Source organism: Arachis ipaensis, chromosome B02 (genome assembly GCF_000816755.2).
Source record: "Arachis ipaensis cultivar K30076 chromosome B02, Araip1.1, whole genome shotgun sequence".
Taxonomy (NCBI): domain Eukaryota; kingdom Viridiplantae; phylum Streptophyta; class Magnoliopsida; order Fabales; family Fabaceae; genus Arachis; species Arachis ipaensis.
The window spans coordinates 95,074,913-95,084,656 of record NC_029786.2 but is presented as its reverse complement, the minus strand read 5'-3'; positions in this window follow the sequence as shown (position 1 = coordinate 95,084,656).

Here is a 9,744-nt window from a genome sequence, read left to right as displayed (position 1 = left end):
GATCACAGGATCAAAATACAATCCAGGATGTCTAATACAATAGTAAAAGGTCCTATTTATAATAAACTAGCTACTAGGGTTCAGAAGTAAGTAATTGATGCATAAATCCACTTCTGGGGCCCACTTGGTATGTGTTTGGGCTGAGCTTGAAGTCTACACGTGGAGAGGTCATTCTTGGAGTTGAACGCCAGCTTTTGTGCCAGTTTGGGCGTTGAACTCCACTTTGCAACTTGTTTCTGGCGCTGGACGCCAGAATTGGGCAGAGAGCTGGCGTTGAACGCCAGTTTGCGTCATCTAAACTTGGGCAAAGTATAGACTATTATACATTGCTGGAAAGCTCTGGATGTCTACTTTCCGACGCAATTAGAAGCGCGCCATTTTGAGTTCTGTAGCTCTAGAAAATCTATTTTGAGTGCAAGGAGGTCAGAATCCAACAGCATCAGCAGTCCTTCTTCAACCTCTGAATCTGATTTTTCTCAAGTCCCTCAATTTCAGCCAGAAAATACCTGAAATCACAGAAAAACACACAAACTCATAGTAAAGTCCAGAAATGTGAATTTAACATAAAAACTAATGAAAATATCCCTAAAAGTAACTAGATCCTACTAAAAACATACTAAAAATAATGTCAAAAAGCGTATAAATTATCCGCTCATCAATAACAAAAAAAATATAAAATACAATAATTAAAAGTCAAATCTAGCTAAGATGCTCCTTTGGGTGAGTTTGACCCGCACTTTTGGCGTTCAGTGCCAGAACTGGCAATGAGTTTCCATTCGGTTCTGTCTTCTTGGGCACTAAATGCCAAACTCAGCGTTTAGCGCCCTTCAAGGCAGTGATTCCTGAAGAAAAGAATAAACTATTATATATTGTTGGAAAGCTCTGGAAGTTGGCTTTCCAACACCATTGGAATTGTATCAGTTGGATCTCTATAGCTCAAGTTATGCTTGTTGGAGTGTAAGGAGGTTAGGGTTGACAACATCCACTTTCTTCCTCTTTTTTTGCTCAAAACTCTGCCAAATTAGCCCGAATTTCACCTAAAATAATAAAAACACCAAATCAACTCAAAGTAGTATCCAAAGAGAATTTTAACACTAAAATATGATTAAACTTACTAAATTTAACTAGAAAATAAGCAAAAAATGAGTATAAGATGCTCACGCATCACTCACCAGGAGAACTCGCCTAATATAGGGTTCTGTGATGGGTTGGTAAATTGGCTAAATGAGGAGGAGGCTACAGAGTTAGAGTTGATGCCATCTATTGAAGAAATAAAGGAGGCAGTTTGGAATTGTGAATCAACTAAGGCACCAGGCAGTGATGTGTGTAATATGAATTTCATTAAGAAGTGTTGGGAGGACATTGGAGGGGAGTTCATTGAAGTGGTGATGGGATTTTTTCTAGTCATCTGTATTACCTAAGGATTTGAATGTTACTTGGGTGGCTTTGGCGCCAAAGTTTGTTGGAGCAAAAGAGATAAAGGACCTTCGGCCGATTAGTATGGTGGGTTGCGTATATAAGGCTATTTCAAAGGTGCTTGTTCGGAGGAGGCGGAAGGTAATGCCAGGTTTAGTAGGAGAAATGCAGAGTGCTTTTATGCAGGGTAGGAAAATACAAGATGGAGCGTTGATTGCATGTGAAACTATGCAGCGGCTGAAGTCGAGGAAACAGAGTTCGACGATAATTAAACTGGATTTTCAAAAGACTTATGATAAAGTTAGGTGGAGCTTTGTGGATATTGTGTTGTAGAAGATGGAGTTTGGCCATAGGTGGCGGGAGTGGATCAGAGAGTGTCTATGCTCGTCGTCTATGTCGGTACTCATAAATGGGTCTCCCTCTAAGCCCTTCAATATGGAAAGGGGTCTGCAATAAGGAGATCCAATTTCTCCTTTTCTGTTTGTGCTAGTTATGGATGTTCTCTATAGGATGATTGGGCGGCAGTGGAGAATGGACGCATTGCTCCTCTGTTAGTTGGAAGGGATAACATTGAGTTGTCACATTTGCAGTTTGCAGATAATATTATACTATTTTGTCCTACTGAAGAAGAGACTATCAAAAATTACAAGTGGCTGCTACATTTTTTTGAGATGATGTCAGGGCTGAGTATTAATTTTGATAAGTCCAACTTGATTTCGGTGAATTGTGAGCAGGATTAGACATGGCAGATGTGTCATCTATTGGGGTGTAATGAGGCGTTATTACTAGTCAAATATCTTGGCATTTCTTTGGGAGCGAATCCAAAGCTAGTCAAGATGTGAAAACCAGTGATTGATAAGGTGGAAGAAAAGCTAAGTTTGTGGAAAGCAAAAACTCTCAATAAAGCGGGTAAGCTGATTCTCATTAAATCTGTTCTTAATAGTCTGCCTATCTACTATCTCATCTTGTACGAAATACCGAAGGCAGTAGCGAAAAATTTGATTTTCTTACAGAGATGATTCTTGTAGAGTAAGGAGGATGGGAGGAACAGGATTCCTCTAGTGAAATGGGAAATTGTTCAAGCCCCAAAAAAGGCAGGTGGGCTAGGAGTTGATGACACGGTAATTCGGAATACAGCTCTCCTGTTCAAGCGGTGGTGAAGGTTTTCGAAAGAGGATTGCCACTATGGAAGAAAATTGTGTGCTCCTGTAATAACATGAATCCTTACAAGATGATTTGTGGGCAGCCTTTACCTATAAGAGGTAGTTTGTGGAAGGATATCTGTCAGTTACAAATTAGAGAGCCACAAGTGAGAGAGAAGACGATCAGTAAATTGGCTATGGAACTAGGAGATGGTAGGATGATACGATTTTGGGAGGACAACTGGTTACCGAGTGGTATGCTAAAGGATATGTTTCCAAAACTTTTCTCGATCTCAAATCTTAGAGGATCTGTTATAGGGGATTGTGGGTTCTGGGATGGGTTAGAGTGGATTTGGAATTTTCAATGGCGGAAAGAGTTATTTCCATGAGAGTTGGAAATAGTAAACCAGCTTCATGAGGTTCTACAATTAGTTAAACTAACAACTGAAAGAGAGGATAGAGTGTTTTGGAAATTTGATAAAATAGGAATTTACTCAACTAACTCCTTTGTACAGGTGTTGTAGGCAGAAGTACTACTGGAGAATATAACAAGCTATAGCTTCACTAGTACTATTTTGCGAGATTTGTCCCACCAAGGGTTGAGTTATTTACTTGGTTTGTGTTGGTTGGCAGGGTAAATACAGAGGAAAGACTGTGTAAATTTGGTGTTATTGATTAGAATGATCATATGTGTATATTATGTAATAAATATGTTGAAATGGCTTTTCACTTGTTCATTGGGTGTGAGCTCACTTGGCAGGTATGGTGTGCTTGGTTGTTCACTCTTGGAATGATGTGGGCTATTCCAGGTACACTAAAGCAACACTTTGAAAGTTAGATGGATATACCAGCAAGAAAGGTGGAGAAGAAAAGGCGGTTGATTGGCTTTTTGCTGTCATTTGGACAATTTGGTTAGAAAGGAATAATAGGATCTTCAACAGTTGATGCGTGAGCATCTTCTCTATCTTTTCCTAGTGAATTTGCATTCGAATTGTTGAGTTTAATCAAGATTTAAATATCTTTTAGCCACTATGGATGCTACTTTGAGTTGTGTGCAATTCTTTTTATTTCAGGTAGCATTCGAATGGATTTGATGGAGTTTCTGTAGAAAAAGAGAAGAAAGTGAATGATGCTGTCAACTCTGACCTCTTTGCATTCCAACGCAAATAACTTGAGTTATAGAGATCAAATTGATGTGATTTCAGTGGCATTGGAAAGATAACTTTTAGAGCTTTCCAACGATATAAAATAGTATACACTTCTCTCTCATTTGGTACAGTCAAGGTGGCGCCTAACTTGGAGTTTCTCAAGTTAAGCGCTCTCCAAGTTAGGCGCCAAAACCACAAACTCCACAATTGCGTTCAACCAAGGTGGCGCCTAACTTGGAATTTCCCAAGTTAGGTGCCATATGAAAGGAGAAGCCTCAAGTTTCAATCTGCCAGGGCAATGCCTAATTTCACTGCGCCAGTTAAACTTCAAGGCATGGTCCCCACGCCAAATCAAGGCATCAACGAAGATTTTACTTAATTTTGATTAAAACTTTATTTTAATTACAAATAGGAAAAGATATTATTTAATTTTAGAAAATATATTTTACATTAATTAGGATTAGATATAAAAGGGAAAAGAATCAGCCCTTCGGGCTCTTCTCGGCTCTCTTACCTCATTCCACACTTTACAGTTTTTCAGAATCCTTGTTTTCTCTCTGAACCATGAGCAACTAAACCTCCACTGTTAAGGTTAGGAGCTCTGTTTATTCTATGAATTAATACTATTACTTTTATATTTTAATTCATGTATTGATTTCAATTTCAAGAATTGTTTTCGTTCTTTATCTTATGAATCTGGGTGGAACGAAAGTATGACCCCTATTCTATTCGAGTTCTTGTAAAACTTGGAAAAGTTCTTTACCTGAACAACAGCTTGAAAACATATTCTCCTAAATCACTAATTATCTGGACTTAACGGGATACGTGACATATAATCCTCTTATATTTGGATAATTAGGATTTCTGTGGCATATAAACTAGAATTGAACTTAACCCTCTAATTAGAATCAAGTGACCAAGGAATTGGCGGTTGATGAAGGTTAGGGAAGACTAAAAAGGTTTAAGGAATTAGGGTTTAATCACATATAGTTTGCCATAAATTGAATCTTGCATGATTAAAATAGTTGGTAAGAAAAGTTAATCCAAAAAATAAATATCTCTGAAATCTTAACTGTTTTCTCTATATATTTCACAACCCCTTTACTGCTTGCTTTATTAATTCTCTAAATTTACTGTTTGATGCAATTGAACTCCCAAAACACTATTTTCTGCTTGTCTAACTAAGTAAATCATTCAATCATTGTTGCTTAGTCCATCAATCATCGTGAGATCGACCCTCATTCACTTGAGGTACTACTTGGTACGACCCGGTGCACTTACCAGTTAATTTGTGGGTTATAAATTCTGCACCAAGTTTTTGGTGCCGTTGCCGGGGATCGACTGTGATTGACAACTATTAGTTGCTTGATTGCTTAGATTAGATAAATTTTTTTCTTTAATTAGTTTTTCTTTGAGTATCATTAATTTTTTTTTATTTTATTTTCCATTTCTTTTCCCTTTTATTCTCTTCAGTTTCGTTCACACCCACCCTATTGCATTTGTTTTGTTTTTACATCCTTTTTTTTTATTTTTATTTTCTTATAATAATTTTTTTAGAAGCCTTCAGTTATTTTGTTCATTTTATTTTCCTTTATTTTCATTGTCCTGCTTATTGTGTTTCATATTACTTCGTTTTGCTCATTACATGCATTCACTTTTTCTTTTCTTTTATTAGTTTTATTTGCTTCTTAGCTTTAATTTTCAAATTTTGCATCAATTAGTTTTCTCTTAATTTCTGAAATTAAGCTTAGTGTCACCTAATTATTTTTATTTTAATTTTCCTGTTCATTTTTTTATATAAAAAATTTGAAATTTTCACTTTAGTTTTATTTATAATTTTCGAACTTTTTGCTTTAATTACTTAGTTGTTTTATTTTATTTCTTTACACAAGTTACCTCACTGGAAATTCTCTGCACTCTGACATAGAGACTCCCATCTTTTCTTGTTTTATGTTTGTTTATGAGCATGAATAGGAATAAGGAACCTCTTATAAATTTTGATCCTGAACCTGAAAGGACTTTGAGGCGACGCTTGCAACAAGCTAGACTTTACAAGTCTAGTGAAAACCTAAACGAGACATTTGAAAAGGAAGCTGCAGAGTCCACTATGGATCATAATCATGCTATTAATACCAATGTAGTAAATCCGAATGAGAATGAACAACCTAGAAGAGTGCTTGGCTCATACACTGCTCCCAATCCAGATCTTTATGGGAAAAGTATTGTGGTGTCTCGTATAGCTACAAACAACTTTGAGCCGAAGCCTCAGTTAGTCACTCTGGTGCAGCAAAATTGTCAGTATCATGGACTCCCGCAGGAAGATCCAAACCAATTCATCTCTGACTTCCTGCAGATTTGTGACACTGTGAAAACAAATGGAGTGAGTCCTGAAGTTTACAAGCTCATGCTCTTTCCATTTGCTGTGAGGGATAGAACAAAGCTGTAGCTAGATTCTCAGCCCAAGGAGAGCTTGAACACTTGGGATAAAGTAATCACTAGATTTTTGTCCAAATTCTTCCCACCACAGAAGCTGACTGATGAGCGGATAATTTATACGCTTTTTGGCAGTATTTTTACATGGTTTTTAGTATGATTTAGTTAGTTTTTAGTATATTTTTATTAGTTTTTAAATAAAATTCATATTTATGGACTTTACTATGAGTTTGTGTGTTTTTCTATGATTTCAGGTAATTTCTGACTGAAATTGAGGGACTTGAGCAAAAATCAGATTCATAGGTTGAAGAAGGACTGCAGATGCTGTTGGATTCTGACCTCCCTGCACTCAAAGTGGATTTTCTGGAGCTACAGAAGTTCAAATGGCACACTCTCAATTGCGTTGGAAAGTAGACATCCAGGGCTTTTCAGCAATATATAATAGTTCATACTTTGCCCGAGTTTAAATGACGCAAACTGGCATTCAACGCCAGCTTTCTGCCCTATTCTAGAGTTAAACGCCAGAAACAAGTTACAAACTGGCGTTTAACTCCAAGGAAGACCTCTACACGTGAAAGCTTCAACACTCAGCCCAAGCACATACCAAGTGGGCCCGGAAGTGGATTTCTGCATCAATTACTTATTTCTGTAACCCTAGTGACTAGTTTAGTATAAATAGAACTTTTTACTATTGTATTAGAGATCTTTTGATCATGTTTTGATGATTGAACCCTCTTTGGGAAGCTGGCCATTCGGCCATGCCTGGACCATTATCACTTATGTATTTTCAACGGTAGAGTTTCTACACACCATAGATTAAGGTGTGGAGCTCTGCTGTTCCTCATGAATTAATGCAAATTACTATTGTTTTTCTATTCAATTCGAGCCTATTTCTTCTCTAAGATATTCATTCGCATACAAGAACATGATGAATGTGATGATTATGTGACGCTCATCATCATTCTCACTTATGAACGCGTGCCTGACAAACACTTCCGTTTTACATGCAAACAAGCTTGAATGCATATCTCTTAGCCTCCTGATCTACGATCAGAGTCTTCGTGGTATAGGCTAGAATTATTGGTGGCCATTCTTGAGATCCGGAAAATCTAAACCTTGTCTGTGGTATTCCGAGTAGGATCTGGGAAGGGATGGCTGTGACGAGCTTCAAACTCGCGAGTGCTGGGCGTAGTGACAGACGCAAAAGGATTACTGAATCCTATTCCAGTATGATCGAGAACCGACAGATGATTAGCCGTGCGGTGATAGCGCATCTTGGACCATTTTCACTGAGAGGACGGGAAGTAGCCATTGAAAACGGTGATGCCCTACATAAAGCTTGCCATGGAAAGGAGTAGGAATGATTGGATGAAGCAGTAGGAAGCAGAGGTTCAGGAGGAACAAAAGCATCTCTATACGCTTATCTGAAATTCTCACAAATAAATTACATAAGTATTTCTATCCTATTTTATATTTTAATTATATTTTAATTATCAATTCATCATAACCATTTGAAATCCGCCTGAATGAGATTTACAAGGTGACCATAGATTGCTTCAAGCCGACAATCTCCATGGGATCGACCCTTACTCACGTAAGGTTTATTACTTGGACGACCCAGTGCACTTGCTGGTTAGTTGTGCGAAGTTGTGAAGAAGAACTAAGATTATGAATGTGTGTATTAAGTTTTCAGCGCCGTTACTAAGGAATGAACGATCACGATTTTGCATACCAAGTTTTTGGCGCCGTTATCGGGGATTGTTAGAGTTTGGACAACTGACGGTTCATCTTGTTGCTCAGATTAGGTAATTTTATTTTAATTTTAAGCTTTTTGTTTTTATTATTTTTAATTTTTGAAAAATTTTCAAAAAAAAATTAATAAAAATAAATTATTCTATGTTCTTCAGAATTTTTAAGAATGAATTCTAGAGTTTCTTCATGATTTGTTGAAGCCTGGCTGGCTGTCAAGCCATGTCTAAATTTTTGGACTGAGGCTTCCACTTATCTTGGCAAGAGTCCTTGGACTCTCATCTAATCAGCTGTTATATGCCTGATTTGTATCTGCTGAAGCTTGGCTGGCCGTTGGCCATGTCTAGTGTTTTGGACCGGAGCTTTCACTGAAAGCTTGGCTGGCTAGTAAGCCATATCTAATTCCTGGACCGGAGCTTTAGACTAACATTGCATGATTCCTGGAATTCTCATTAAAAAAATTTTGAAATCCTTATTTTTCTTTTCCAATTAATTTTCGAAAAAAAATCCAAAATTTTTTTTTTAATAAAATCATAAAAAACAAAAAATTTTATGTTTCTTGTTTGAGTCTTGTGTTAAATTTTAAGTTTAGTGTCAATTGCATGTTTTTAAAATTTGTGCATTTTTCGAAAACTCATGCATGGTGTTCTTCATAATCTTCAAGTTGTTCTTGATGATTTGCTTTGTTTGATCTTTGCATTTTTATGTTTTGTGTCTTTTCTTGTTTTTCATATGCATTTTCAATTTGTTAGTGTCTAAAGTTTGAAAATTTCTAAGTTTGTTGTCTTGCATGTTTTTCTTTTCTTAAAAATTTTCAAAAATAAGTTCTTGGTGTTCATCTTGACATTCAAAGTGTTCTTGATGTTCATCTTGACATTCAAAGTGTTCTTGCATGCATTATGTGTTTTGATTCATAATTTTCATGTTTTGAGTCTTTTTATTATTTTTCTCTTTCATCATAAAAAATTCAAAAATAAAAAAAATATCCTTCCCTTTTTCTTCTCATAAAATTCGAAAATTTGAGTTGACTTTTTCAAAAAATTTTAAAATCTAGTTGTCTTTTATGAGTCAAATCAAATTTTCAATTTAAAAATTCTATCTTTTTCAAATCTTTTTCATTTTTTCTTTCACTATTTCGAAATTTTTAAAATTTATTTTCAAAATCTTTTTCTTATTTCTATTTCATATTTTCGAAATTAATGCTAACAATTAATGTGATTGATTCAAAAATTTTAAGTTTGTTACTTGCCTAGTAAGAAAGTAATCAACTTTAATTTTCAAAATCAAATCTTTTTAAATTTCTTTTTCAAATCTTTTTCAAAATAAATTTCAATGACATCTTCTTCAAAATCAATTTCAAAATCTTTTCTAACTTCTTATCTTTTCAAAATTGATTTTCAAATCTTTTTCAATTAATCTTATCTTTTTGTTTGATTCTTATCTTTTTCAAAACTACCTAACTAATTTTCTCTCTCTAATTTTCGAAAATCACTAACCTCTTTTTCAAAATTTCTTTTCATTAACTAATCATTTTAAATTTTAATCTTAATTTTATTCCTTTTCATATTTTCGAATTTTAACTTTAATTTTAAATTAAAAACAAAAACAAAAATATTCTTATTTTATTTATTTAATTTTCGAATTCTTCTCTCTCTCACCCCCTTCTATTTATTTATTTATCTACTAACACTTCTCTTCTACTCAAATTCGAACCCACTCTTCTCTTCTGTGTTCAAATTTTTATCTTTTCCTTCTTCTTTTCTTCTCTTCTTATACTTACATAAGGAATCTCTATACTGTGACATAGAGGATTTCATATTTTCTTTTGTGTTTTCTTCTTTTTTATATGAGCAAGA